Below are 11290 nucleotides of genomic sequence, written 5' to 3' on the forward strand. Positions count from 1 at the left end.
CCCAAAATCTCTGTAAATGTTTATGAAAATTAATAAATTATAATTATAGGAAAAAAAAAGTTGTTGTTGCTGTTACTGCGTATTATTGAGTACAGCTCATAATGACTCTATGGATGATAGATATGAACCCTCATCATCTCTGACACACTTGAGCCCATTGCCCCAGTCACTGTGTCAATCCATCTCATTTTGGGGATGTTTCTCTCTTTCATTGACCCTTCACCTTCCCAAGCGTGATGTCATTTTCCAAGGAAGAGCCCCTTGTAGCAATATGGCCAAACTGTGAGACAAAGCATCATCATCCTTGTCTCTAAGAAGCACTCTTGTCTGCACTTTGTCCATGATATGTATCTGTTTGTTCTTTTGGCAGTCCATGGAATATTCAATACTCTTCCCCATCACCACAACTCAAAAGTATTGATTTTTCTGCTGTCATCCTTATTCGTTGTCTTTCAGACGCGTAACAAGTGACTGCAAAGAGCTTGGTCTGAATCAGGCCGACCTTAATCTGTAAACTGACATCATTGCTCTTTAGCACTCTGGAGAGGTGCCTGACACCAGACTTTCCCAGGATATTACGTCTTGATTTCTCGACTGCTGGTACCAAAGGTGTTGATTGTGCGTCTAAGTAAGATGAAGTCACTGACAATTCCAATCTTTTCTCCATCTATCACGATGTTGCCTATCAGCCCAGTGGTGGTGGTGGTGTTGATTGCCATCGAATAGGGCACAACTCATAGCGATCCTATGAACAAAAGATCTGAAGCTTTTCTGTAACTATCGACATTTCTCAAACTTCATAGAGTTTCCAGAGACGTGTTGTTTACGAAGTGGAATGTCCTAAATTCCCAGCAAATAGGCACAATTTTTTTTTTTTTTCTGATTGGGTCACATGTGCCCGCTCATCAGCCAATCCCTGTGGTCCTAGCAATGCTGGGCACTGTGATTGGCCCAGCCTCTGTCATATGTCACCCAGCTGGAGAGAAGTGGGAGGGCTCCTAGCATGAATTGAGAGCTATGAGGGAGTTACGCATCTCAAACGTCGCAGAGAAGTTACTGGAAGGGGAATGATGGATTTCTGGAAGGCAAGCACAGGATATGCACACCTGCTGTGCCTTATCACCCCTGCCTATCCTTCTTTCCATCCGCCCTGCTCCGTGTCTGGGTGAGTGGAAGAGATACTAATACTTCTAACTAGAGAGCTCTGTACTCAAAAAGCCCATTTGCACTCTGCTCAATACAACTGATGGAGCGTAAAGTACAGTAATTAATTCTTAGAGTGAGAATATCCCTATCAGGTTTCTCCCAAATAGTAATGAATCATTATCAGCCAAAACCTTAACATCTGCTTACTCAATCAATCCATTGCTAGTCACATGCTGTTAGTGTCATCCCTACAGTTGCCCCAGTTCTGGGCAGCCTGCAGCCCAGCTCCTGGGAGCCTCATTAGTCTATGCGGCCCGAGTACCTGAAGCCTTGAAGAAATGCAGGCTTTGGTTATCTGCGTTGGCGGTGCAGCTTGAGAAGGAGATGGCTGTGGGCTCAGTGAAAGAGTGACCTATTTCAAGTTCTAATCATCAGAATTCCACAGAGTTGTTGGGATCTTTGGAACAAATGATCCTCCTCTCTCTTGCACACCCCTGGTTTCACCATCGTTACCTCTCAGAAGCACCCTAGTTGCACTTCCTCCCTGTCAGACATATTCGTTCTTTTGGAAATACATGGGATATTCAGTACACTTCTCCAGCCCCACAACTCAAAGGTATCAATTCTCCTGGAATTCCTATTCATTTTCCGCCTTTCAGAAGCATAGCAAGTGATTGACCATGACTTGGATGAGGAGCACCTCAGTCTTTAACATCAGTGCTCTTTAGTACTTTGGATAGCAGATTTTTCCCAATGCAACATATTTTTTTGTTTGTTTCCTTAAATGCTGTTACATGGGCATTGATCATAGATCCAAGTAAAATGAAATTGGTGGCAACTTCAGTCTTTCCTCCATCTATGATAATGTTGCCTATTGATGCCAAAACTTGCCCTCTCCTGTGTCATTCTCGTCATCTCTGAAACACTCAAGCCTATTGCTGAAGTCAAGTGTCAATACATCTTGATGAGGGTCTTCCTCTCGTTTGCTGACCCTCCACCTTTCCAAGTATGATGTCCCTTTCCAAGTACTAGCCCCTTCCTAACATGCCCAGAGTATGTGGGCTGAAGCTTCACTATTCTTGCCTCTATGGGGCACTCTGACTTCATTTCCAAGATAAATCTGTTTGTTTTTCGACTGTCTGTGGAATATTCAGTATTCTTCTCCAATACCATAACTCAAAGATATTAATTCTTCCACTATCATCCTTATTGATTGCCAGCTCTCGGATGCATAACAAGTAAATGAAAAGACTATAGCCTGAGTTCAGCACACCTTAGTCTTTAAATTAATATCCTTGCTCTTCAGTTCTTTGGAGATGTACCTGACTGCAGACTTTCCCAATTCAATAAATGTCCTGATCTTCTCCTGACTTCTGGTGTCAAGGGTGTAGATTATGGATCTAAGTAATATTAAATCATTGACAAATTCAATATTTTTCCATCTATCGTGATGTTGAGACATGACTCATACTGAAGACTAGTCTATTATCTCCTGCCGCAAGCTCAAGTCCTCCTCATCTTCAGTGAGCAATGTTTGTCATCTACATAACGGGTTTTAAATGAGTCTTCCTTCAATCCTGATGTCACATTCTTCTTCATAAAATTCTGTTTCTTAAATTACTTGCTCAGCATATACACTGAATAGGTTTAGAGAAGGGATATAGCCCTGACACACACCCTTCCTGATATTAAACCATACAGCATCCCCCTTACTCTAGTTAGACAAGAGTTTCTTGGTGTAGGTAGTATAGGTTTTGTATGAGCTTAATTAAACGTTCTGGGATTCCCATTCTTCTCAATTTTAGCCATAGTTTGTTATAATCCACATAGTCAAAGGTCTTTGCATCATCAATTAAATACAAATAAATACACTTTTCGTATTCTCTGCTTTTGTTCAAGATTCATCTGACATCATCAATGATATCCCTGGTGTCATGGCCTCTTCTAACCCCAGCTTGAATTTCTGACAGTTCTCTATCAATGTAATATTCCAAGGTTTTTTTATGATCTTCAGCAATATTTTACTTGCATGTGATATTAATGACATTGTCCAATAATGTTCTCATTGTTCTTGATCACATCTCCTGAAAATAGGAGCAAATATGGATCTCTCCCAATTGGCCAGGTCTTCCAAATTTCCTGGCACAGACTGGTGAGCATATCAAGGCTGAATCTATCAGTTGAAACACGTCACCTGGTACTCCATCAGAACCTGGAATCATATTTTTGCCAGTATCTTCAGTGCAGGTTGAATTTCTTCATTAACATTGACTGTTTATTATCCATAATCTGTTATGATCCAGATAATTGAACACTTTGGCATAGTTAAATAAAATACGGGTAGACATCTTCATGAGATTTTCTGCTTTCAGCCAAGTTCTATCTGACCTTGTTCCAGGTCCTCTTCTGAATATAGCTTGAATTTCCAGAAGTTCCCTTGCCATGTACTGTTCCAGTCATTTTTTTTCAGCATTAATTTTTTTTTAATTTTATTACTTTTAATGACCTTTTACAGAGATTTTGGATTTCCATTCATTCATTGTTTCACTTTTCTCCCTGCCCACCCCACCCCTCCAGTTTGCTCTTCTCTTTGAAAGTAAAAGAAAAATTCCTTCATTGGTTATACAATCCCCCCTGCCCAAGTACACTCCACTATGTAACCTTCATTCTGGACTCTTGTGATAACCCTAATACCCTATCATATATAGCTTTTAAAACTGGATAAATTATGTCTACTGCATTGAAAAAGATGAGGGAGAGAACAGTTTTTCCAGTCATTTTTATATTCTCTTCAGCAGAACTTTGCTTAAATGTGATCTTACCAGTGCTGTGGTGTTGGTTCTGACTGGTAGCACTCTCCCATTGAGTTTCTGAGGCTATAAATCTTTACAGAAGAGACTACCCATCTTTCTTCAGAAGAGCAACTAGTGGATTTGAACTGCCCTTCAGTACCTAGATGCTCACTACACTGCCGGGGCTCCTTTGATCTTCATTATTTTGTTCTGTACTTTTTGTTTTCTGTTTTCTCACTTTTTTTCTTCTCTGAAAGAGCACAGATGGCTGTCTTCCAAATCATAGAATAGACATGACACCTCCAGCATCACCTCTTCATTAAGACATCTCTTATGGAATTTCATTAATTCCTGGAGGTTGGTTGTTGTTTTACCATTGAAAATATTTTCTTTTAATTTTTTCCATTGTTGCACATTTTCTTCCCTACAGCTTCCCCTAACCCTCCCCGAAATGCACCCCTTGTTCCAGATTGTTGTCATACATATAATGCCTAATTTATATTCCTTTCAGATAGTTCTTCCCCTCATCTAATGTAATGCAGTGTTGATTATCTATCCTCTCTTTTCCCATTCTCTCTCCAACTCGTACTCCCATGTCTGTCCTATTTTATAACAGCAGTGTTACGCAGTATTTACCTTTTTGTGACTGGGATTTTTCATTCAGCATAATGTCCTCCAGGCTCCCCCATGTTGTGTAATGTTTACAAGTTCATTGTTTTTCAATGCTGTATAATATTCCATTGTGTGAATGTACCATAGTTTTTCTATCCATTAATTTGTTGATGGCACTTGGATTGCTTCCTGGTGCTTGTTTTTTGCCAGTATTTTCAGTGCAGGTTGACCTTCCTCCTTCGGTACTATTGATTCTTGATTTTATGCTACCTCTTGGAATGGCTGAATGTTGACCAACTTTTATGGTACAGGGACCAAATATTTCTTCCATGTTCTTTTGATGTTTCCTGTGTCATGATTGGAACAGCGGGCTTGAATTTTTCTTGTAATGTGCATCTTCATAAAAAAATAAAATATATATAACAAAAAGAAAAGCCCAGAGACTGCACTATTTCACAGACTTCCACTGTGCTCTTAATAGGCATGTCATTGGGTTGTGCTTTGTGCCATTCAAGTTCTCCAATTATGTTTTGTTGCCTACATGGTCTTTATATAAGATCCTTAACTCAGGAGCCTCAAGTTCCTCACCGTAACAGGTACACAGATAATCCTAGGCAAGTTCTTCGAAGGATTGTTGTTGTTGCTGCTGTTGTTGTTTTTGTACCATCAAGTCAGAAATTACCTGGAAATGACCCTCCAGAGAGATTTCAGAGGTCATAAATTACACAGGAGAAGATGGTCATCTTTCTATCAAAAGAAAGAATCTGGTGGATTTGAACCATATACCTAGAGTTGGCAGCACAATATATGACAAGCTCAACTGAAGGACTTAGTCACACTCTGCCTTCTCAAGCCCTATACTGAGTGATCAAACAATGTATTTTGTTGTTGTTGTTGTTGTTGTTGTTGTTGTTGTTGTTGATTGCCACTGAGTTGAGCACAACTCATGGTGACCCTATGAACAAAAGACCTGAAGCCTTTCCATAACTATCATTTCTCAAAGTTCATTGGAAAAGCACATCATACGTGGAACAAGAAAGGGTCAGGGAAGGAATTTAAAATCCTCGATGAGAAGTATCAACACTGTAACTACAAAAATAACTTTAGCACAACAGAAATTGTGAGGATGGTATAAAATTGGGCAGGGTTTAGTTCTGTTGTACATAGGATCACATGAATCAAAGCCACCTCAACAGTGTGCTGAATGTATCAAGTAAATCTATCTTCCTGGTGTATCACTGAATTTTTCACTGTACCCTGTCTTTGCTCAAGCTGTGTCGTCTACCTAGAACACCTTTCTCTCTACTCCTACCCCAGTTTCCTAACCTCATTCTCCAAATTGAGACCAGATTAAGTGCAAGATCTTCCAGAAAGGCCTTCATAGTCCCTGCAGCCAGTAATATTTACCTTCTCCAAATCTTCTTGTTTATATCTATACTTCCCTCAAGAGATGCATAATTACTGTCACTATATGGTATAGATAAAGATCTTTGAAACAGCAAATGTTTTGCTGCATATATATTTATCAGAGTAACAACTGATTTGAAAAGAAAACAAAACTAGTGTGTCCACACAGAAATTCCTTCCTTTTACTTCTCAGGAAACAGTAATGATTTTTTTAATCTCAACACTTACCCCCAAAATATCAAACAAAAGAAAGTATAATTATCCTGCATGAATTAAAATTTATCAATGAGGACGTGTCCCTGGCTGGAATGTGTCCACTGATGTCAAATCAAAACCACAAGCAGAAAATGGTGCCATACAAGGTTAAGGTTGGCATCAATCAATCTTGCTTGTAACTTTTTTCTTGTTATCAGTGTGTGTCACCCTGTTTGCTGACAACAGTAAGTTACTCTTGCAAATAAAATAAATATAGTTTACATGCAAAGTATGTTGTTGTTGTTGTTGTTGTTATGTGTCATCAAGTTGCCTGCGACTCACTGTGACCCTACATACAACAGTTCTAAACCCTTCTCTATCCTGTGCCAATTTTATTGTCTCTGACACACCTACCCCCATTACTCCAGTGACTGAATCAATCCATCTCATTTAAGGTCTTCCTCTCTTGTATTGTCCCCGCACCCTCCCAAGCATGACGTTCCTCTCCAAGGACTAGTCCCTCCTTACAACATGTCCAAAGTATGTCAGAAGAAGCTTCAGAATCCTTGCCTCCTAGGAACAGCCAGGTCTCACCCTCTTTAGGATTAACCCATTTGTTCTCCTAGTAGTCCATAGTATATTCAATACTCTTCTCCAACACCGCAGCTCAAAGGCATGAATCTCTTCTATCTTCCCTGGTCATTGTCCAGCTTTCTGATGTATAGCAAGCAATTGCAAAGCCCATGGCCTAGGTCAGGCACACCTTAGTCTCTAGACTAACATCATTGCTCTTCTGTACTTTGGAGAGGTCCCTGACAGTGCACTTTCTCAAAGCAATTCCACTTTTAATTTCCTGGCTGCTGGTACACAAATCCTATGAGTGATATTCTAAATACTAGCAAGTTTTAGAAACTTAAGAAGTTTTTTTCTTTCTTTTAAATTGAGTTGTTGTTTTTTTAATTGAGGTTTTAATGAAAGTTTATAAAGAACTTGGATTTCCATTCATTTCTTTCTGCATATTTTTCTCCCTGCTCCCCCTCCCCCAAGTTCTCTTTTCTCTTTGGGAAAAAAAAAGTTCTTGTTATACAGAGCCCCTCCCCCAGACCATTTTACTATGCAGCTCTTATTCTGGACTCTCGTCATGCCAATAATACCTAATCATATATTCCTTTTATACAGTTCTTTCCCTCGTCTTTTTCAAAGCTGTGTACATTATTTATCCCCTCTTTTCTTAGTTTCCTCCCAATCCCCATGTCAGTCCTGTTTTATAACAGTAGTATTATGCAGTGTTGTTTTTCTTTTTGTGACTGAGATATTTCACTCAGAATAATATCCTCCATGGTCACCCACTTTGTTCATGAGTTCCTTGTTTTTCAGTACTGCCTAATATTCTATTGTGTGAATATTCCACAGCTTCTCTATCCATTCGTTTGTTGATGGGGTTGTTTCCAACTCTTTGCTATCGTGAACAATGCAGCAATAAACATGAGTGTGCATATATCTTCTTAGATGGCAGTTCTGGTTTCTTCAGGGTATATTCCCCGTAGAGGAATTGCTGGGTCAAATGGTATTTCTATTTCCAACTTTTTAAGAAAGCACCATACTTCTTTCCATAGTGTTTGCACCATTTTACACTTCCACCATCAGTAAATAAGGGTTCCCATTTCTCCACAACCTTGCCAGCATTTGATGTTTGCTGCTCTGTCGAATTTTGCTATTCTCTCTGGGGTGAGATGATATCTCATAGTTGTTTTGATTTGCATTTCTCATAGAGCTAGGGATTTTGAACATTTCTTCATGTGTTTGTTCACCACCAGAATGTCTTCTTTGGTGACGTGTCTGTTCATATCCTGTGCCCATTTTGCAATTGGGTTGTTTACCTTTATCTTATTGTGGCGCTCGAGTATTCTATAAATTCTAGATATAAGTCTCTTATCAGACATGTTATTACCAAATATTTTTTCCCAGTCTGTGGCTTCCCTTTTTACCTTGTTGGAGAAGTTTTTAGATGTGCATAGGAATTAGACTGGAAACTTAAGAAGTTCTTAAATTAATGATTTTAGCATGTAATTCTGTCCCGTCCTTTTAACTTTGCTTGCAGATTCCTAATGTTGCATTATTCAGGTATTACTCAATAATGTTTGTTCACTGGCATTTTTCAGGGTTTATTATCAACTATAGACTACAGTTTTCTATTGTTGTTGTGATTGTTGTGTGCAATCAAATCAGAGGCGAACCATAGCTGACCCTCCAGCAGGTTTTCAGATGCAGTTAATAGCACAGAAGTGGAGCAGATGATGGATTTGAACCGCTTGCCTTTGAAATTGCTGTGCAGCTTCTTACCAGGAGGCCACCAGAGTTCCCTATAGCTCTATATTTCTATTAATTTATATTAATAACTATTATACTTCTTTCCAAAATAGAACATTTAGCCATGCATATATGGCCTGGTTACCCAGTGAGGACAGAGAGTGGGGTGGAGCTCCCCAGTGAAAACAAGCTTGGAAGGAGGAGTGGCATCCACTTCTATAATAGCTTGTCTCTGGAAACCCTATGAACCTGGAGAGAGGATGAGACACACCCAAGCGTTGAGGACTCTCCTTCATAGGGTCACTATGAGTCGCCTGCGACTCAATAGCACTTAACAACAACGAACATATATGTGTGAATGCAACTCAGTTACACTGAGGTAATAATAAGTGAAAGAAGCTAAATATTGGACTTTTTAAAGAGTAATTTTTGATGTTGAAATTTTCCAGGAATCTCCAGGAATTCTGGTTGTTTTGTCCCTGAATACTAAAGGTCAATATTAGGATGTGAAGACATTTCTGTTTTCTCCTCTGCATTTACAGCTCTGCTAAGCGACTATTAGGTTGCATGGCAGGACACCATCTGAGTTGCTGTTGCTTTCTTTACCCTCAACTCTGTACTATGTTGTTTAGCTTCACACCCAGACAATGTTGTTGTTGTTGTTGTTGTTGTTGTGTGCCATCAAGTCACTTACGACTCATAGAGACCCTATGTACAAGAGCCCTAAACGCCATTCTATCCTGTGATAACTTCGCCGTCTCAAACACACTCATTCCCACCATCCCAAGCATAGAATCAGTCTATCTCATTTAGGGTCTTCCTCTCCTGCGCCATCCCTCCGCTCTCTCAAACATGATGTCCCTCTCCAAGGACCAGTCCCTCCTTGCAACATGCCCAAAGTACGTCAGATGAAGCTTCAGAATCCTTGACTCCAAGGAGCATTCTAGCTTCACCCTCTCCAGGACAAACCTGTTTGTTCTCCTAGCAGTCCATGGTATATTCAACACTCTTCTCCAGCACCATAGCTCAAAGGCATCAATTCTCTTTCTATCATCCCTGTTCACTGTCCAACTCTCAGATGCACAAAGACTGTAGCTTGGATCAGGCACACCTTAGTCTCCAGCCTGATGTCATTGCTCTTCAGTACTCTTGAGAGGTCCCTAACAGCTGACTTTCCCAATGCAATTCGTCTCCTGATTTCCTGGCTGCTATTACCAAGAATGTTGATTGTGGAACCAAGTAAACTAAAACTGTTAACTATCTCAATCTCTTCACCATTCCTACTGATGCTGCCAATTGGCCCAGTGGTGAAAACCTTTGTTTTCTTGATGTTGAGCTTCAATCCATACTGAAAGCTGCAGTCCTTGACCTTCTGCGGCAAGCACTTCAGGTCCTCCTCAGTATCAGCATGCAGGGTTGTGTCATCTACATAACGCAGGTTGTTGATGGCTCTTCCACCAATCCTGATGCCACATTCCTCCTTGTACAGGCCAGCATCTCAGATGAGCTGTTCAGCATACAGATTGAAAAGGTACGAAGACAAAATACATCCCTGACGTATCCCCTTCTTGATTTTGAACCATGTAGTGTCTCCCTGCTCTGTTCTGATGACTGCCTCTTAGTCCAAGTATAGGTTTCACATTAGCACAATCAAATGTTCTGGGATTCCCATTCTTCTCAGAGCCAGCCATAGCTTGTTGTGATCCACACAGTCAAAAGCCTTTACAAGTCAATGAAGCACAGAAAGACATTCTTCTGGTATTCTCTGCTTTCTGCCAAGATTCATCTAAAATTAGCTATACTATCCTAGTATCACGACCTCTTTTAAATCCAGCCTAAACATCTGGCAGATCTCTATTGACATATTGTTCCAAACGTTTTTGGATAATTTTCAGCAGAATCTTGCTTGCATGTGATATTAATAATATTGTTCGATAATTTCCGCACTCTGTTGGGTCACCTTTCTTTGGAATGGGAACAAATATCGATCTTTTCCCCTCAGTTGGCCGGCTGGCAGTCCTCCAGATTTCTTGGTACAACTTAGTGAGTGCATCCAGGGCAGCATCTGTTTGTTGAAATAAATAATCTGGTATGCTGTCAACTCCTGGAGCCTTGGTTTTTGCCAATTCCTTCAGAGCAACTTGAACTTCCTCCTTCATCACCATAGGCTCTTGCTCATATGTTATTTCTTTAAATTCTTCTGTATCAGCCAATTCCTTCTGATACAGTGACTCTGTGTAGTCCTTCTATCTTCTTTTGACACTTCCTGGATCATTTAACATTTTACCCAAAATATTCTCAAGTATTGCCACCCGTGGCTTGAATTTGTTTTTCAACTCCTTCAGCTTAAGAAGTGCTGAACGAGTTCAGCCCTTTTGATCTTCTGACTCCAACTCTCTGCATCTTTCATTATAGTATCTTGCTTTGTCATCCCGAGCTGCCTTTTGAAATTTTCTGTTCAGCTCTTTGATTTCTTGGTTTCCTACTTTAGCTTTGGCTTCTCAGTGCTCTAATACAATACTCGGAGTCTCATCTGACACCCATCTTGGTCTTTTCCTCTTTTTCAGCCTTTGTAAAGATCTTTTGCATTCTTCATGAATTATCTTCTTGATATCCTCCCAGAGCTCATTTGGTCTATGCTCATTGGTGCTCAAGGCCTCAAACCTGTTCCTGAGATGGTTTTGAAATTCGAGTGGGGCAGACTTAAGGTCAAATCTTGGTTCCCGTGGACTTGATTTAATTTTCCTTAACTTCAACTTGAACTTGCATATAAGTAGTTGGTGGTCTGTCCCACAATCAGCACCCGGCCTGGTTTTCACTGATGATAT

This window comes from Elephantulus edwardii, unplaced genomic scaffold (genome assembly GCF_000299155.1).
Source record: "Elephantulus edwardii isolate Elephantulus edwardi_28Jun2011 unplaced genomic scaffold, EleEdw1.0 scaffold00058, whole genome shotgun sequence".
NCBI classification, from domain to species: Eukaryota; Metazoa; Chordata; class Mammalia; order Macroscelidea; family Macroscelididae; genus Elephantulus; species Elephantulus edwardii.